We start from the raw sequence: 16,680 nt of genomic DNA on the forward strand, positions 1-16,680 counted from the left end.
AGAAAGAAAGAAAGAAAGAAAGAAAGAAAGAAAGAAAGAAAGAAAGAAAGAAAGAAAGAAAGAAAGAAAGAAAGAAAGAAAAGAAAAAGGAAAAGAAAATTGTTAAATGGCGGGCCTGCCCTGTAGCTCAGTGGTGAAGGAAGCTGGATCCCACGTGGCTGATTCCCACGTGGCTGAGTCGTGGCTCTGCTGGGTTGAAAAGCATGCTGGACACATGTGTCTGTGCACGCCCCAAATCCTAACAGGACGGAGGGAAAAGGGCTGTAGCATGACTGTGCCCCGTGGGGAGGTGCTTTCTTTCTCTCTGTCTCTGGTAAATGCACACACCCTCTGGCAATTAAAAAAAAAAAGTGACATCTGCAAGTTTTTAAAATTTTTGCTTTCAAAAAGTAACTACAATTTGTTACCCAGTTTACTAGCCCGAAGTTGCTGTACCTAAGCTCTTGCTTCTGAGACAAAATACATGGCAGACAAATCTCACTAAAAAGCCGTATAACTTAATTAAAATAAAACAAGTAAACTTTACAATCCTAAAACACGATCAGGTCTGCCGCAGTGGAACAACCACTGGGTGCCACTGTACGAGGCCAGGGCCACAGGGGAGGCTGGTTCAGGTCCCAGGCCAGGCTGGACACAACTGTGCAGGGATCCTAGCTAATTGGGTGATGAGGCAGGAGGATTGTGGCACTGGCAAGATCCTCTCAAAAAATACCCCTCTTCCCCTCCCTTTCCTCTCTCCCTTTCTTTCATAAATAAAAAAAGTAAAAAGAAACTGTGGAACCATATACTGTAATAACTTTTTCTTAAGGTTCTTACCGTAGGGTGTGTGTGTTCACCAGAGAGAGACAGAGAAGGACAGTAAGAGGGAAAGTGAGAAATCACTCCCCCGGGGGGGATGGCCACACTGCAATCCCTTCTCCGTTCTCCTCCTGGGATTTTGGGCACGCGCAAACAGACGCCCGGTGTGATTTTTAAGCTGCCAGGTCCAGGACTCGAACTGCACCAGTTGGCCACGTGAGAGTCCAACACTGTAACCACCATGCCACCTATTGGCACTCTGTAATAATGTTTTATAAAAACCCTATGTTACAGTATCTGGTGGTACAGTTAGAAAGAAATAGAGAAATGTTAACATTGTTTCAGGGATTGGGATGAAGTCACTATTTCCTCTCATTCCCCAGACGCTGAAGTGTTACATGGAGTACAAGCCCCCCGGAGAGAGGCCGAGTCCGGTCTGGCTGTGCCACTCGCCTGTCCGCCCACTTAGCCCTCGGCCCACTTAGGTGGCCTCTCCACGCCTCCACTCCCTCACTGAAGTGAAGACCAGAACGGGGCTGCCTCACGGGACTTCTGCGAGGATCAAATGAGCAAAGACGTGCAAAGAGCTTGGCCACCGAGTCTGGCACGCAGTGAGCGGTCAGACGTGTTCTTTTCATCATCGGGAAAAAAGTGAACTCATTAGAAAAGCAAATCCGAAGGGAGGAAAAACAACCTGTCCCATGCAGTGTTTGGTTTCGGATGTACTTTAGTATTGTCTGCGTAGTATCCCCTCTGTTTGGGGTGGGCTCTGTCTAGGCAGCGTGGACATGTTGGCTAACGCACTTGGCAAAGGAAAGATTCAAGGAAGTGAAACATGGCCGCTCTATAAAAAGAACCATGGAAGAATTCGGAGTCTGTGGGGCCGGGCTGTGGAGGGACACCAGGGAGCCATACCCGTGAGTACGACCGTGGGCGCAGCGCGGCTCTCCCTCCGCCTTCTCCAGCACGCTCCAAGGACGGCCTTGCCGCCATCCTGAGCGAAAGACTGACTCCAACGAGAAATTCGAGTTGATGAGAAAACAAAATAAATGCCCCAAACGTCATAGCTAGAAAACAGAGAGGTTAAGAGAGAGTTCAAAGGGCTCCTTGAGCCCTTCAAGGAGCGGTGGCGAATATTATCTTTAAAACCACATCATAAATAACTTCCTAGAAAACCCTCTATCTCTGTCACACCGCTGCTAGAAACTCTGCCATCTGTGCTTGACGCCTTCAGGGTCAGGCCCAGCACAGTCTATCACCAGGTGTTGAACACTGGGACAGTCCTGGACACTCCACCGTGCCCACCTCCTTACAGGCTGGCGGCTCTGGAACCTTCCTGGGGCTAAGAACCTGTCCAGTGGGGGGTAGGACTTTAGACGTCCCACGCTTGACAAAAAAAGAACACCCAGAAGAAGCCCTGTTCACCTTGGCTGTGAAAACAGCCCCACACTCCTGGTAATTAGTACCCCGAGAGAGAAGCCCCGCCAGAGAACTTCATGCAGCAACTCGAAGTCGGCCTTAATCAGCCTTCCTCTGCAAGCTGGGAAAGTGACAGGCACTGAGAAGACTATTTTTTCCAGATGTCAGAAGATGCGTTTCAAATCCATTTTTAGTCCCAAAGCATACACAGAGCGTGAACGTATCCAGTCCCCCCACCACCAAAGGACGGATTAATGCTGTCTCCGGCGCCGCGGGACTCCCTGGGCATGTCAGACTTGGCGCCCAAAGCAGAAGAGCCTCTTCCCCCAGACAGAGCCATCTCCTAAGATTTTTCATCCCCGTCTTAAATAAGATCCAGTTATGTACTTACTGCAAGCGTCTTTGCTTCGTGTGCTCCTCGGGAGCTGCTGACCTCAATCAGCGAGTCAGCTGCGCTATTCTGGGTTGGGTGCCGGCCTGGGAGGAAAACCACACTCGGGCTGGGCAGAGTGAGCTTGAGCAACGCGCTCAGGAAGCGGGCGGGCTCTGCCCTCCCCAGCCCAGCCCGGGGCGGCCTCAGACCGCCTCTCCTCTCCCTCTCCTCTCTCTCCCTCCTCTATCTCTCTATCTCGCACACACATGCATGCACCGAGTGCAAAATCCTATCCGTCCTGCTGGGTCCTGCATACTTAATTTGTACCTCTCCAAACTAAGGAGTGAAAGCTACAGGCTGGCTAGCAAACCTCTTGCTGATTGCTCCCTGCGATATCAAACAGGAAAGGAAGGAAAAAAAAAGAAAAGAAAAGAAAAAAGAAAAAGCCAGCTTGCCCTTCAGGGGTGGGTTTACCCTGGAGCCTAGCTGGAGCCCTAGGTGGGGGGAAGTCAGGGTACAACCAGGAAGCGAGGCACAGCAGGTGGTTCTGGGGAGCAGAGGAAGGGATCCCAGAGCTAGAGTGTCTGAACCTCCCAGGCTCCCAGGAATCTGTTGCCATTTCTTTTTTCATTCCTAACAAATATTTTATACCTCCTTTTTTTTTTTTAAAGACGTTTGCTATAGGGCACGTGCGCTGGCCAGGAACAGAGAAATAGGAAATGAGAAATCACCCCCTGGGGGGCATGGCTACGCCGCAATCCCTTCTCCACCATTCTCCTCCCAGGATCTTGGGCACGCACGCACACATGCTCAACGTGAGTTCAAAGCCACCAGGTCTGGGCCTAAAATTGCGGTTGACAATGCAGGAGGCCAAAGACAGAACCACTATGCCATCTGCTAGCCCCTTCACACCTAATTTTAAAGTTTTATTCATTGATTTTTTTCATGAGTGGAGGAGACAGAGAGAGTACTCCCCACTGGCCCACTCCCAGCTTCAGTCCCCCCAGATCATGGGCAGGCGCGTGCCCAGCACATCCGGGGAGGTACCGGAATCGAACCGGGAAGCTCCCCATGTGACATCGCCTCACCAAGCTCTGCATCCTACCACAGCGCCACTGTCCGGCCCCTCACACAAACTAAGTAGTGAAAGCGACAGGCTGGCTAGCAAACCTCTTGCTGATTGCTCCCTGCGATATCAAACAGGAAAGGAAGGAAAAAAAAAGAAAAGAAAAGAAAAAAGAAAAAGCCAGCTTGCCCTTCAGGGGTGGGTTTACCCTGGAGCCTAGCTGGAGCCCTAGGTGGGGGGAAGTCAGGGTACAACCAGGAAGCGAGGCACAGCAGGTGGTTCTGGGGAGCAGAGGAAGGGATCCCAGAGCTAGAGTGTCTGAACCTCCCAGGCTCCCAGGAATCTGTTGCCATTTCTTTTTTCATTCCTAACAAATATTTTATACCTCCTTTTTTTTTTTTAAAGACGTTTGCTATAGGGCACGTGCGCTGGCCAGGAACAGAGAAATAGGAAATGAGAAATCACCCCCTGGGGGGCATGGCTACGCCGCAATCCCTTCTCCACCATTCTCCTCCCAGGATCTTGGGCACGCACGCACACATGCTCAACGTGAGTTCAAAGCCACCAGGTCTGGGCCTAAAATTGCGGTTGACAATGCAGGAGGCCAAAGACAGAACCACTATGCCATCTGCTAGCCCCTTCACACCTAATTTTAAAGTTTTATTCATTGATTTTTTTCATGAGTGGAGGAGACAGAGAGAGTACTCCCCACTGGCCCACTCCCAGCTTCAGTCCCCCCAGATCATGGGCAGGCGCGTGCCCAGCACATCCGGGGAGGTACCGGAATCGAACCGGGAAGCTCCCCATGTGACATCGCCTCACCAAGCTCTGCATCCTACCACAGCGCCACTGTCCGGCCCCTCACACCCAATGTTGAATTCATAGAGCTCAAGGTAATATGGGCACACTCACAAAACCTGGGGTCCACATCGCCAGCAGTGAGCAAACCCCAGTGACAGCGGGGTCTTGGCCAAAGGGAGCCAACACAGCACCCGGGGAATGCATGGGAGGGATTCTGTGAAGGTAAACACGCGACATGTGCTCTGCCCACGCACATCGAGCACTCCAGCCAGCAGGCCTTGCTAAGCTGAGTCACTGCCATAGCTGGATTTTAACTGCTGGTTTACCGGATAATCAAGTGCGAAGGGGAGATGGCATGAAAAAAAACTAAATTAAAGTATGAGTTGACTTGGGTGCAGGAATGTTTTCAAATCCATGCAGTCTTTTCCATAATGCACGTTTCTCATGAACTTTGAAGACCCTCGGACGTAGCAGAGCTGCCTACAGCACGTGGTTTGGGGCTACTCAGTCTGAGACACGGAATCGCCCCCATTCACTATAAATCCAACGCTGCTACCCAGACCCTGCCATTCGTAGGGACAGACCCCAGTGCGAGCTGCAGTCCGGCAGCTTTGGGCCAGCCTCTCCCCACCGGGTGATACTATAGCAGTGGCTTCCGCCCCACCAGGCCGACGCTGTCACCTCTCGTAGCTCTTCCCCTTTGCCTTGAAGGAGGCGAGAGGCACAGTGCATTGGGGCACTGTCACTACCTTCCTGGGGGCTCGGGGACATTCGGAGACCTAACTCATCCAGGTAATCCCCCAGCACAGACCGGGGAGGTGACAGTCGTCAGGACTCTGCAAGTGACAGAAATCCAACTTAGCCTTGCTTAAGCAAACAGTCATTTTTAAGAAAAGTTTATTTATTCCTTCTGTGAGTGAAAGAGAGTTACCCCCGACCTGCCTTCAGTCCACTCACAAAGGCGGAATGCTGCCATCCGTCCCCTGCTTTAGCCAGCCCTGCCTCATGGGCACACGTGTGCCTGGGGTACCAGGGAGGGTACTGGGTATAAATTCAGAAACTTTGCAAGTGCGTCACCCTCCCAGAACATCACGGTTTATCACTGCACCCATTTGGCCCAAATAGGCGAATTTATTATTTCAACTACACTTGAGCCCAAAGGCAGAGAAGCGGTTAGCCCAGGTAACTGCAAAGTCTAGGGGTGAATTCCAGATCGCTTTAAACCCGCTAGACCTCACGGTTCAAATGATGTCTTCAGGAAACGTTTTTAATCACCTCTCAGCTCCCTGTCCCTAACTTCATGTCATTTAAACACAAGTGCTCCTAGGGTGGGGAGATCTTGCCTGGCATCATCCCAAGGTTAGAGGTCTTCGGCATTCGGAGTCTCAGAGGAAGAGAGACAGGCCCTAGAAAAGAGGCCCAAGGTGACACACCATCCAACCCACATGGGGGAGAGAGACAGGGTGAGTGGCAGTCCTACTAGTTATGGGAAGACCCGTTCCTAACAGGAAAACACGGTAGGCAGACAACAGAGTACGAGCTAGTCACTCAGTGCGCCTGAGGTCAGAGCTCCTCCACCTCTGGGCCACGGTCGGGTCCCGTCCTTACTATTACAACGTCCTGATGGGAAAAGGAAGTGTGCGATAAATGTAAAGTGTGCGATAAATGTGATGCACTTGAATCACCCCGAAACCATCCCCTCCCACCCCGGTCCATGGAAAAACTGTCTTCCACAAAACCAGTCTCTGGTGCCAAAAAAGTTGGGGACCGCTGCCCTAGATTATTAAGCCTTTCATGTGGTCCTGTGGTACTTCCCCAACTGGACTATAAATCTATGAATAAAAAGACATGCACAAAATGTTAATAATGGCTGTCTCTCAGACCACAGGTCACTTATCTTTCAAATTCACCTTGTATCTTCTAAATTTTCTTTTCTTTCTTTTTCTTTCTTTTATTTATTTATTTTTTTTTTTGAGAGATTTATTCCCATAGTTCATGTGTGCTTGCCAGAGAGAAAGAAAGTGAGAAATCACCCCCCAGGGGGATGGCCACGCTGCAGTCCCTTCTCCTCCATCCTCCTCTCGGGATTTTGGACACGCACGCACACGCGCCCGGCATGAGCTTAAGCTATCAGGCCCAAGACTCGAACTGTGGTCAACTATGTGGGAGTCCAGCAATGCAACCGTTATGCATTCTGGTGGTCCCAGCATCATGAGTTTTTGAGGTTCATCCATGTTGTGGCATATGTCAGTATTTCATTCCTTTTTATTTCCTTTATACTGATTAATATACATATATGGTTTTTTGGGTTTTTTTTTTTTTTTTTTGGAGGGGTTTGCTATAGGGCGTGTGTGATCACCAGACAGAGAGAGACAGAGAGACAGAAAGGAAGAAATCACCCCCCAGGAGGGATGGCCACGCCACAATCCCTTCTCTTCCATTCTCCTCTTGGGATCTTGGGCACGCACACACATGCACCTGGCGTGAGTTTAAGCCACTGGGTCCGAGATTCGAAGCGTGGTCGACTACATGGCAGTCCAGCGACATAGCCATTATGCCAGCTGCTGGTCCCGTATCTTCTAAATTTTCTAAAACTGAATATTCATGCATTCAATTGTGTGGTAAAATAATGTAATTAAATAAGTTATTGCATGGTTTTTTAAAATCCTACTTACAAGAGAAAAAAAATACATATAAAATAGTTATAAATAGGGACTAGCAGATGGCACAGTGGTTGGGGCACTGGACTCCCACATGGTCAACTGTGGTTCAAGTCCTGGACCTGGCAGCTTGCTTTGTCACTTTCCCTCTCTCTCTCTGGTCAAATTAAAAATAAAAACAGTGATAATAAATAAAATTAAATAAATTCTTTTTAAAAATAATCTATGAATAAACCTGTTAAGAAAATTGTAATCACCCACCCCCCCCGAACACCTATACATTACTGAACAACAACAACCAAGGACTACATTAGAAAGCATACTATACTCTTCCAATGGGTTATTTACCCTCCACAGAAAAACTTTACACATACTATAATTCCAATTAAAATTCTAGTAGGATTTGAGTGTGAAGAAATTCTTTTACCAAATTATCCTAGGGTCAGCCTGGGGCATGGTGGTTAAGCTAGCTGGATCCCACATGGCTGATTGTTCTGTTCGAGTACCAGACCCAGCAGCTCGAAAAACACACTGGGCACAAGTGCATGTGTGCCTCAGATCCCAGGAGGACAACGGAGGAGAACAAACTGCAGCATGGCCATCCCCTCTGGGAGGTGTCTTCTCACTTTTTCTCTCTCTCTCCTTCTGTCTCTCTCTCTGGCAAACACATGCACCCTATAGCAAAATAATAATAATAATAATGATGATGATGATGATGATGATGATGATGCTAAAATTCCTCTGGTAGAATAACTGATTCATCTCTATAGGAAAAAATTACTTTAAAAAAATTAAGGAGGGCCAGCAGGTGGCAAGGTTAAGGCAGCTGGATCCTGCATGGCTGACTACACAGTTTGGATCTCAGATCCACGGCTTGAAAAACACGCCGAGCTCGTGTGCATTCGTGCTGAAAATTCTGAGAGGGGAATGGAAGAGAAGGGACTGAGGCATGGCCATTTCCCCCAGGAGATTATTTCTCACTTTCTCTCTCTGTGTGTTTCTATGGCAAGCACATGTGCCCTACGGTGAAAATCTAAAATGAATAAATGAATAAAGACGTGTACGGTCAAATATTAAAACAGGTCCTGAAAGGAAAATAATTACAATAGGATGGAGCAGTAATAGAAAGAAGCTCAGTGGATCATAACGAAACCCAGAGATAAGAATTTAGTTTATGACGAAAACGGCATTACTAACTTGAGGATAAAGAATGGATTATTTACCCAGGTACACCTGTAATCCCAGCTACTTGGGAGGTTGAGGCAGGAGGGTCGCAAGTTTGAGGCCAGCCTAGGCAACATAGTGATATTTCTATTGGGGAAAAAAAAAAAAAAAAAAAAAGAGGCATTTAGAAAAGTGGTTAGTCACCTGCCAAATCAAAAGACCGGTACTCACATCATATATCGAAATGAGCTCCAAATTCTGAAGAACAAAAGATTTAAGAGGAGAAAACAAGAAGCATTATAAAAACTAGAAAAAATACAGGAGTTACACGTATAATTGAAGAACGTAGGAAAAGCCTCTCTCAGCCCATACCCGGGGGCAGATTACATAAGGAAAAAAATAGATGTGACCACTTAAAAATTAAAAACCTCTAGGGACCAGGAGATGGCAAAATAGGTACGTCACTGGACTCCCAGGCAGTCTACCGCCATTTGAGTCCCAGAGCCAGCGGGCACGTGTGCGCGCATGCCCAAAATCCCAAGAGGAGAATGGAGGAGAAGGGATTGTGGCGTGGCCATCCCCCAGGGGGGTCATTTCTTGCTTTCTGTCTCTGTCTCTCTGGCAAGCACATGCGCTCTATAGCGAAAATCTCTCTAAAATAAAATAAAATAAAAACCTCTGGGGGAAAAAAAATCACTATGAACAAAATATAGATGCCAATCACAAGGTCAGACAAACATCTATACATACTCTTTGGTTCAGTTTTTCCATGTATAGGAATGTACCCCATAAAAGTTATCAAGAACACAAAGCCCTCTGGGCAGGACCGTGAGCATATCCTTGATAGCAGCAACAATGACAGGAAGGGAATAATTAAAAGTCTAATTGCTAGCTTGTGGTACAGCCACATAATTAAACCTATGTAGTTGTTAACAGTGATCCTATACCAATACCACCTATAATTTTTATACAGAAATCCTCCATATAATACTACCAAAGCAAGTCTGGCAAGCTAAGTAAAGGGTTACACACCATGATCAAACGATGTTTATCCCAGGAATTCAAGGCTGGTCCCACATATGCAAAGCAATCCATGAATATACATATTAATAGAGTAAAGGACATTACATGATCATCTAAATAGATGTTGAAAAAGCATGTGGCAAAATCCAATAGACTTTCATAATAAAAACTGTAGGAACTGGGAATAAAAGGGAACTCCCTTAACGCCATAAAGGGCAACTACAAATAACCCCAAGAATGTCATGCCTAGTGGTGAAACTCTGAAAGCTTTCCTTTAATATCAGAAATAGACAAGGAGATTTCTGCTCTTACCACTCCTAGTCAACATTATACTGGAAGCTTTCTCCAAGGCAATTAGATGAGAAAAGGAAAGAAAAGCCATTCAGATTTTAACACTATCCCCAGTAACAGATGCCATGATCTTGATCCGTAGACAATCCTAAGGAACGCAACAACAAATCCTTGCAACTAATAAACAAGTTTAACAATGGTCTCAGGATATAAGATCAATATGCAAAATCAATAGCATTTCTAAACACTTGCAGTGAACAATCCAAATATTTTAAGAAAACACTTCATTTACAATAGCATCAAAAGAATGAACTATTTAGAAATATATTTTAAACATATACGTGCTAGAGTTTTACAATGAAAACTACAAAGCATCAGTGGAGAGACTGAAGACGTCTTAACCAGATGGCCAGACATCCCCTTTTTGTGTACAGTAAGACAATATTAAGATGGCAATACTTCCCGAATTGATCTATAATGCATATTCAACATGATTCCCATTCAAATGTAAGCTGCTCTACTGGGCAAAAGTTGACAAGCTAGTCCTATAACTCATATGGAAATTCAGCGGTCTGCACGGGCCAAAACCATCTTGAAAATGAAGAACAAAGTCGAAGGACTCACACTCCCCAATTCAAATTCACTACAATGCTACAGTAACATGACTGTGTGGAACTGGCCTGAGGACAGATACATATTGGGCTGTCGGAAAAATGCATCATGACTTTTCTGACGACCCACTAAATCAATAGAATGGACTTGAGAATTCAGAAGTTATTCTAGGTTCTGACACAGCTGCCAATACATTTATGGGCAGCTGATTTTTCACAAGGGTAAAAGACAATTCAGTGGAGGCAAGAATAGTCTTCTCAAAAAAAAAAAAAATGGTGCTTGGATAACTGGGTATTCACTTGCAAAAGAAGGAAGTTAGACTCCTGCCTTATAATGTGTACCAAATAAACCTAACACATAAGAGCTAAAACTATAAAACTCTTAGAAGAAAACAAGGGTGTAAAACTTTATGACTTCAGATCACACAATGTGCCAAAAAGACAGAGAGGAACAAGTGTCGGCAAGGACGTGAGAAACCGACACCCTCCATACTGCCTGTCGGGACGTAAAACGGTGCGGGATTTGTTTTGATACTCTTTTTAAAAATAATGATGTGTTTTGATCTTTCACTTTATATTTTATGTTTACTACAGGTTTATTTATGAAGTTTACATAAAATATAATTATAGCAAGGCCAGCAGGTGGTGGTGTGTTTAAGGTGCTAGATTCTCACATGGATGATGGATGTTTAAGTCCTGGACCTGGCGGCTTGCTTTCTCATTTTCCCTTTCTCTCTCCGTCTCTCTCTGGTGAACACATGTGCTCTATAGCAAATTTAATAAGAATAAAATTAAATAAATAATTCTTAAATTAAAAAAAAAAACTCTGAACACAAATATTCACAGCAGCACTAATAATTAAATAGTCACAATGGCCCAAAAGTGAAAAAAATGCAAATATCCATCAGTTGATGAATAGCTAAACATATTGTATACATCCATACAGAAGAATATTATTCATCTGTGGGGCCAGCAAGTGGTATGGTGGTTTGAGTCCTGGACTTGGCAGCTTGCTTGCGCTCTCTCTCTCTCTCGCTTCCTCTCTCTCTCTCTCTGGTGAGTACACATGCGCTATAACAATTTTTCTTAAATAACACTAATAAATAAAATTAAATAAATCTTTTAAAAATATTAATCAGGGGACCAGCTGGTGGCGTGGTGGTTAAGATGTTAGACACTCCCACATGGCAGATCAGGGTTCGAGTCCTGAATCTGGCGGCTTCCTTTCTCACTTCCTCTCTCTTTTACCCTCACCCTCTATCTCTCTCTGGTCAAATTAAAAAATAAATGAATAATTATTTAAAAAATATTAATCAGTGGGACCAGCAGTTAGCATAATGGCTATGCTGCTAGACTCCCATGTAGTCGACCATGGTTTGAGCCTGGACCCCGTGGCTTAGACTCACACCAGGCGCATGTGCGTGCGTGCCCAAGATCCCGAGAAGAGAATGGAGGAGAAGGGATTGTGGCGTGGCCATCCCCCCGGTGGGTGATTTCTCGCTTTATATATATATATTCATCAGTAAAAAGGAAATAAAAGAAAAGAAAAGAAAAAGGAATAAAACACTGACATATGCCAAAACATGGATGAACCTCAAAAACTCATGATGCTGGGACCACCAGAATGCATAACGGTTACATTGCTAGACTCCCCCATAGTCGACCACAGTTCAATTCTTGGGCCTGATAGCTTAAACTCATGCCAGGCACATGTGCGTGCATGCCCAAAATCTCAAGAGGAGAATGGAGAAAGGACTGCAGTGTGGCCATCCCCCTGGGGGGTGATTTCTCACTTTCTGTCTCTCTGGCGAGCACATATGCACTATAGCAAAAATCTAAAAAAATAAAATAAAAAAATAACAACAAAACCTCATGATGTTGGGAACCAGCAGTTAGCTATGTCACTGGACTCCCACGTAGTCGACCGCGGTTCGTGTCCCAGACCTGGTGGCTTAAAACTCACACCGGGCACGTGTGTGTGCATGCCCAAGATCCCGAGAGGAGAATGGAGAAGGGATTGTGGCGTGACCATCCCCCCTGGGGGGGTGATTTCTCGCTTTCTGTCTCTATGTCTCTCTCTCTGTCTGTCTGGCGAGCGCATGCGCCCTATAGCAAAAATCTCTCCAAAAAAAAAAACCTCATGATGTTGAGTTTTCAACAAACACAAACGGCTATTTATTATAATTTCATCAACATTTCATGAAAAGGCAAGTTCATGGAGACAGAAAGTGAAGTAGTGTCTATTACGTGATGAAGAGAGAGAGTCAAAGGACAATGCTAACAGCTCTAGGTTTTTCTCTCAAGCTGATGAACTGTTCTGGAATTCGATAGTGGGGATTGTTGTGCAACTTTGTGAAAAACACACTGAAAAATCATTGTATTTTATACTTTAAAGGTGTCTTTTTTGGTTTGTGAATTATATCTCAATGCATAAAGTAATACTGTAAAATATTTGATGACACAGAACAGTGATAACAATCTATTGGGTGGAAAATACAAACTGTAAATGAATTATGTATACAGTAGGAGCCCTATGTACACTTAGGTATAGAAAAAAAAAGACTAAGAAAAATGTATATATTAAGAATGGTGGGTCAGCCCATAGCATGGTAGTAAATCTCATATGGCCAATTACACAGTTCAAGTCCTGGGCTCAACAGCTTGAAAAACACACCAGAAACGTGTATGTATGCCTAAAATCCTGAAGGGAGGGAGAAACAGAGAAGGGTTGCCGCATGACCATCTCCCAACTGAGGGTACTTTTTCATTTTCCTTCTCTTTCTCTCTCTGTCTCCAGAAAGTACATGTGCCCTTTAGCAAAATTAAAAAAAGAAAAAGAAAAAAAAAAAACAAAAACAAAGAATGGTTATCTCTGGGTGGTGGGATGACAGAAAAATTTTAATTTTCTTTATGTTTGCTTGGAAAAGCTTGGTATCCACATGCAGAAAGATGAAATTGGACCCCTATCTCTCACCACTAACAAAAATCAACTCAAAATGGATTGAAGATCAAAACCTTAAGACCTTAAACTATAAAACTAATGGTAGATAACACAGGGAAAACTCTTGGAGACATCAGAGTAGGCAAAGACTTCTTAAAAAAGACTCCCAAAGCACAGGCAATAATCCCAAAAATAGACAAGTGGGATTACATCTTAACAACTTTATGTACAGCAAAAGAAACAATAATTAAGAGTGAATCGACAACCCTCAGAATGGAATATATTTGCAAACTATGCCTCAGCTAAGGGTCTGATAACCAGAATATACAGAGAACTCAAGCAACTCACTTGAGGAAAAAAAAATAAAACAATTAAAAGATGGGCAAATGAACACAACAGACAACTCTCTAAGGAAGATATATAAGTGGCCAAAAAGAATATAAAAAAATACTCAACATCTTTTATCATAATAAAGGTGCAAATCAAAACCAGTGAGATACCACTTAACCTCACTCAGAAATAGCTAAGATTTTTTAAAAATAAAATAAAGAATGATAAGTGTTGGTGAGGCTGTGGAGGAAAGGGAACTCTCTTACACCATTGGTGGGACTATAAATTAGTATAGCCACTGTGGAGAACAAGATGGAGATTTCTAAAAAAAATCTACAAATAGAACTACCATATGATGCAGCCACCACTCCTAGGTATCTACCCAAAGGATAGAAATACACTCAGTCAGAAAAATACTTCCACACATGAGAACCAGCAGTTAGCATAATGGCTATGTCGCTGGACTCCCACGTAGTCGACCGCGGTTCGTGTCCCGGACCCGGTGGCTTAAAACTCACGCCAGGCGCGTGTGCATGCGTGCCCAAGATCCCAAGAGGAGAATGGAGGAGAAGGGATTGCGGCGTGACCATCCCCCCTGGGGGGTGATTTCTCGCTTTCTGTCTCTATGTCTCTCTCTGTCTGTCTTGCGAGTGCACACGCCCTACAGTGAAAAATCTCTCAAAAAAAAAATACTTCCACATCCATGTTTATTGTGGCTGTGAATAGTTGTGTTCAGAGGTTTTTTTTTTAACTTAATAATTATTTATTTAATTTTATTCTTATTAAATTTGCTATAGAGCACATGTGTTCACCAGAGAGAGACGGAGAGAGAAAGGGAAAATGAGAAAGCAAGCCTGCAGGTCTGGATTTGAACCACGGTTGGCCATGTGGGATTCCAGTGCCTTAACCACCACACCACCTGCTGGCCCCACGTGTCCAGATTTTTATCTGAACTACTCTTTTCAGTTCTTTGGGCATAGACCGAGGGAATTGTTGGATCATCTTGTGTTTAGCGTTTTGAGGAGCTGCTGGACTTTCAAAGCAGTCGCACCATTTTACATTCCGACAGGCAGTATGGAGGGTGTCAGTTTCTCACGTCCTTGCCGACACTTGTTCCTCTCTGTCATGTTTATTGTGGCATTATTCACAATTGCTAAGACATGGAACCAATCCAAATGTCCATGAACACATGAATGGATGTGGCACATATACACTATGGAATACTACTCAGCTATAAAAAACAATGAGACTCTAGCATTAAATAGAAGGTGGATGAATATGGAAGATTTACTGCTAAGTAAAGCAAGACAGACTATGAAAGAGAGGCATTGTATGTCCCCACTCAATATATACCAAATGTCGGCACTCTATGGCAGAAACTGAAAGACTGAAAGGTATAAAAGCTTGGAGAGCAACTGTGGATACTAGAGACAGTATGAGAGGAGGGTAGGAAAATCAAGAGGGAAAATAAAGAGGTAAAACATTTAAGGAACACAAAAGCGGAAAATTATCTGTTGATAATATTTATGATAATATCTTTGACTGGACCAATATACAGTGTGTTCGAAATGGAAAAATTCATTTGGTATGCTATAATGATACACAGTGATTGAATGTAAAATTAATTAGTTCATTTAAAAAACTGCACATAAGATTTTTTTCTATATTACAATGAAAACATAATAGCCTTATAATTTTAAAAATTCGATTTAAGCACAAGAACAATTATGGATCCTGGGGACCAGCAGTTAGCGTAATGGCTACGTCGCTGGACTCCCATGTAGTTGACCATGGTTCAAGTCCTGGACCTGGGGGGTTTAAATCACGCCCGGGGAGGAGCATGCTCAAGATCCCGAGAGGAGAATGGAGAAGGAGGGATTGCAGCATGGCCATCCCCCCTGGGGGGTGATTTCTCGCTTTCTGTCTCTCTCTGTCTTTCTGGCGAGCACACGCACCCTATAGCAAAAACCTCTCCAAAAACAAAACAAAACAAAACAAAAGAACAATTATGGATCCTGACAGCAATAGACTCTATTTGTAACTTCATGAGTTATACTGCAGAAAGGAAATTCAACTTGACTAGAATTGAGACTTTCTTTTCTTCTTTTTCTAATTTGCCAGAGGGCACATGAGCTCGCCAGAGAGAGACAGAGAGAGTGTGAAAGGAAACACCCCACAGAGGGAGGAAGTGTCCTCCAAGAGGGCATGATCACACCATAATCCCTTTTCTTCCATCCCTCCATCCTGTCAGGATTTTGGATAGGCACACACATGCACCTAGTGTGTTTATCTTTTCTTTTATTTTTATATTATTATTTTTACCATTAAAGTGTGAATTTATTTTGGTACAAAAACTTTTTGAAATTCATGCACAGTTTTCCCATTACATGTATTTCCATGAGCTTTTTTTTTCCTGAAACTTTTTAAAATTAATTAATTTACATTCATTCCCTAAGCATCATCACAGCATACAAAATGTGATTTCCCATCCAGAATATACTGCATAGTGGCTTAATCATACATGTTATCGTCAATAATTTTCCATTTCTAGTTTCATATAGATAGATAGATAGATAGATAGATAGATAGAGATAGAGATATATAGATATAGATACAGATATTTTACCCCTATTTCTGACCCTCTGCCCTTTCTCACCCTCCTCCCACACTATCTCTGGTGTCTACAGTTGTTTTCCATTCCTTCCCCCACACGCACACGTTTTCTTAAATAATCTAACTTTCGATACTTTTGATAGCGAGTTCAGCTAGTAATTTCAAGAAAAGCAGTTTTAACTTTAATAAATCAAAGAAATGCTAAAGAACTTTGCTTAAAACTTAAAGCCAGGAAACAGGTTAGATTCTGTTCAAATAATAGGTACATTAATCTATCAACAGCTCAAGACAAGACAAAAAAAAAAAATCCTTAAAACTGGAAAACAAAGACCAGAAGAAAATGAACAATGTTTTAGTCAAAAGTCAGAAAATACTATTTCGCCAGTTAATTCTCATATACTTAATCTATCTTCTGTTGTGGTTCAATCTTTCTGATTAAATTCTGGGATATAATATTCAACTCCAGACTTTTCCCTTCGATTAAGTTAGCCATTTTCTTAGTTTTTGAACTCTTATTTCTGTGTGTCTGTATTTAATTTTCCTGGTATAGCATTCCCTTGAGAACTTCTTAGAGATCTGGTCTGGTGTTG

General features: G+C 43.7%; 1 protein-coding gene across 4 annotated transcripts in view; it reads right to left on the reverse strand.

Moving 5' to 3' along the window:
- The window catches only part of SPECC1 (sperm antigen with calponin homology and coiled-coil domains 1), a 362,600-nt gene that overhangs the window by 299,905 nt on the left and 46,015 nt on the right, over positions 1-16,680 (reverse strand). Inside the window, exon 1 of one of the 4 annotated variants that reach the window (XM_027773700.1) lies at positions 2,609-2,681. The exons of the other annotated variants lie outside the window; for them this stretch is intronic. The gene's annotated coding sequence lies outside the window, so the exon portion shown is untranslated. Of the gene's footprint in view, positions 1-2,608; positions 2,682-16,680 lie in introns of those variants that run through there. 4 annotated transcript variants of the gene reach the window in all.

Source organism: Tupaia chinensis, unplaced genomic scaffold, assembly GCF_000334495.1.
Source record: "Tupaia chinensis unplaced genomic scaffold, TupChi_1.0 Scaffold000365_1, whole genome shotgun sequence".
Taxonomy (NCBI): Eukaryota; Metazoa; Chordata; class Mammalia; order Scandentia; family Tupaiidae; genus Tupaia; species Tupaia belangeri.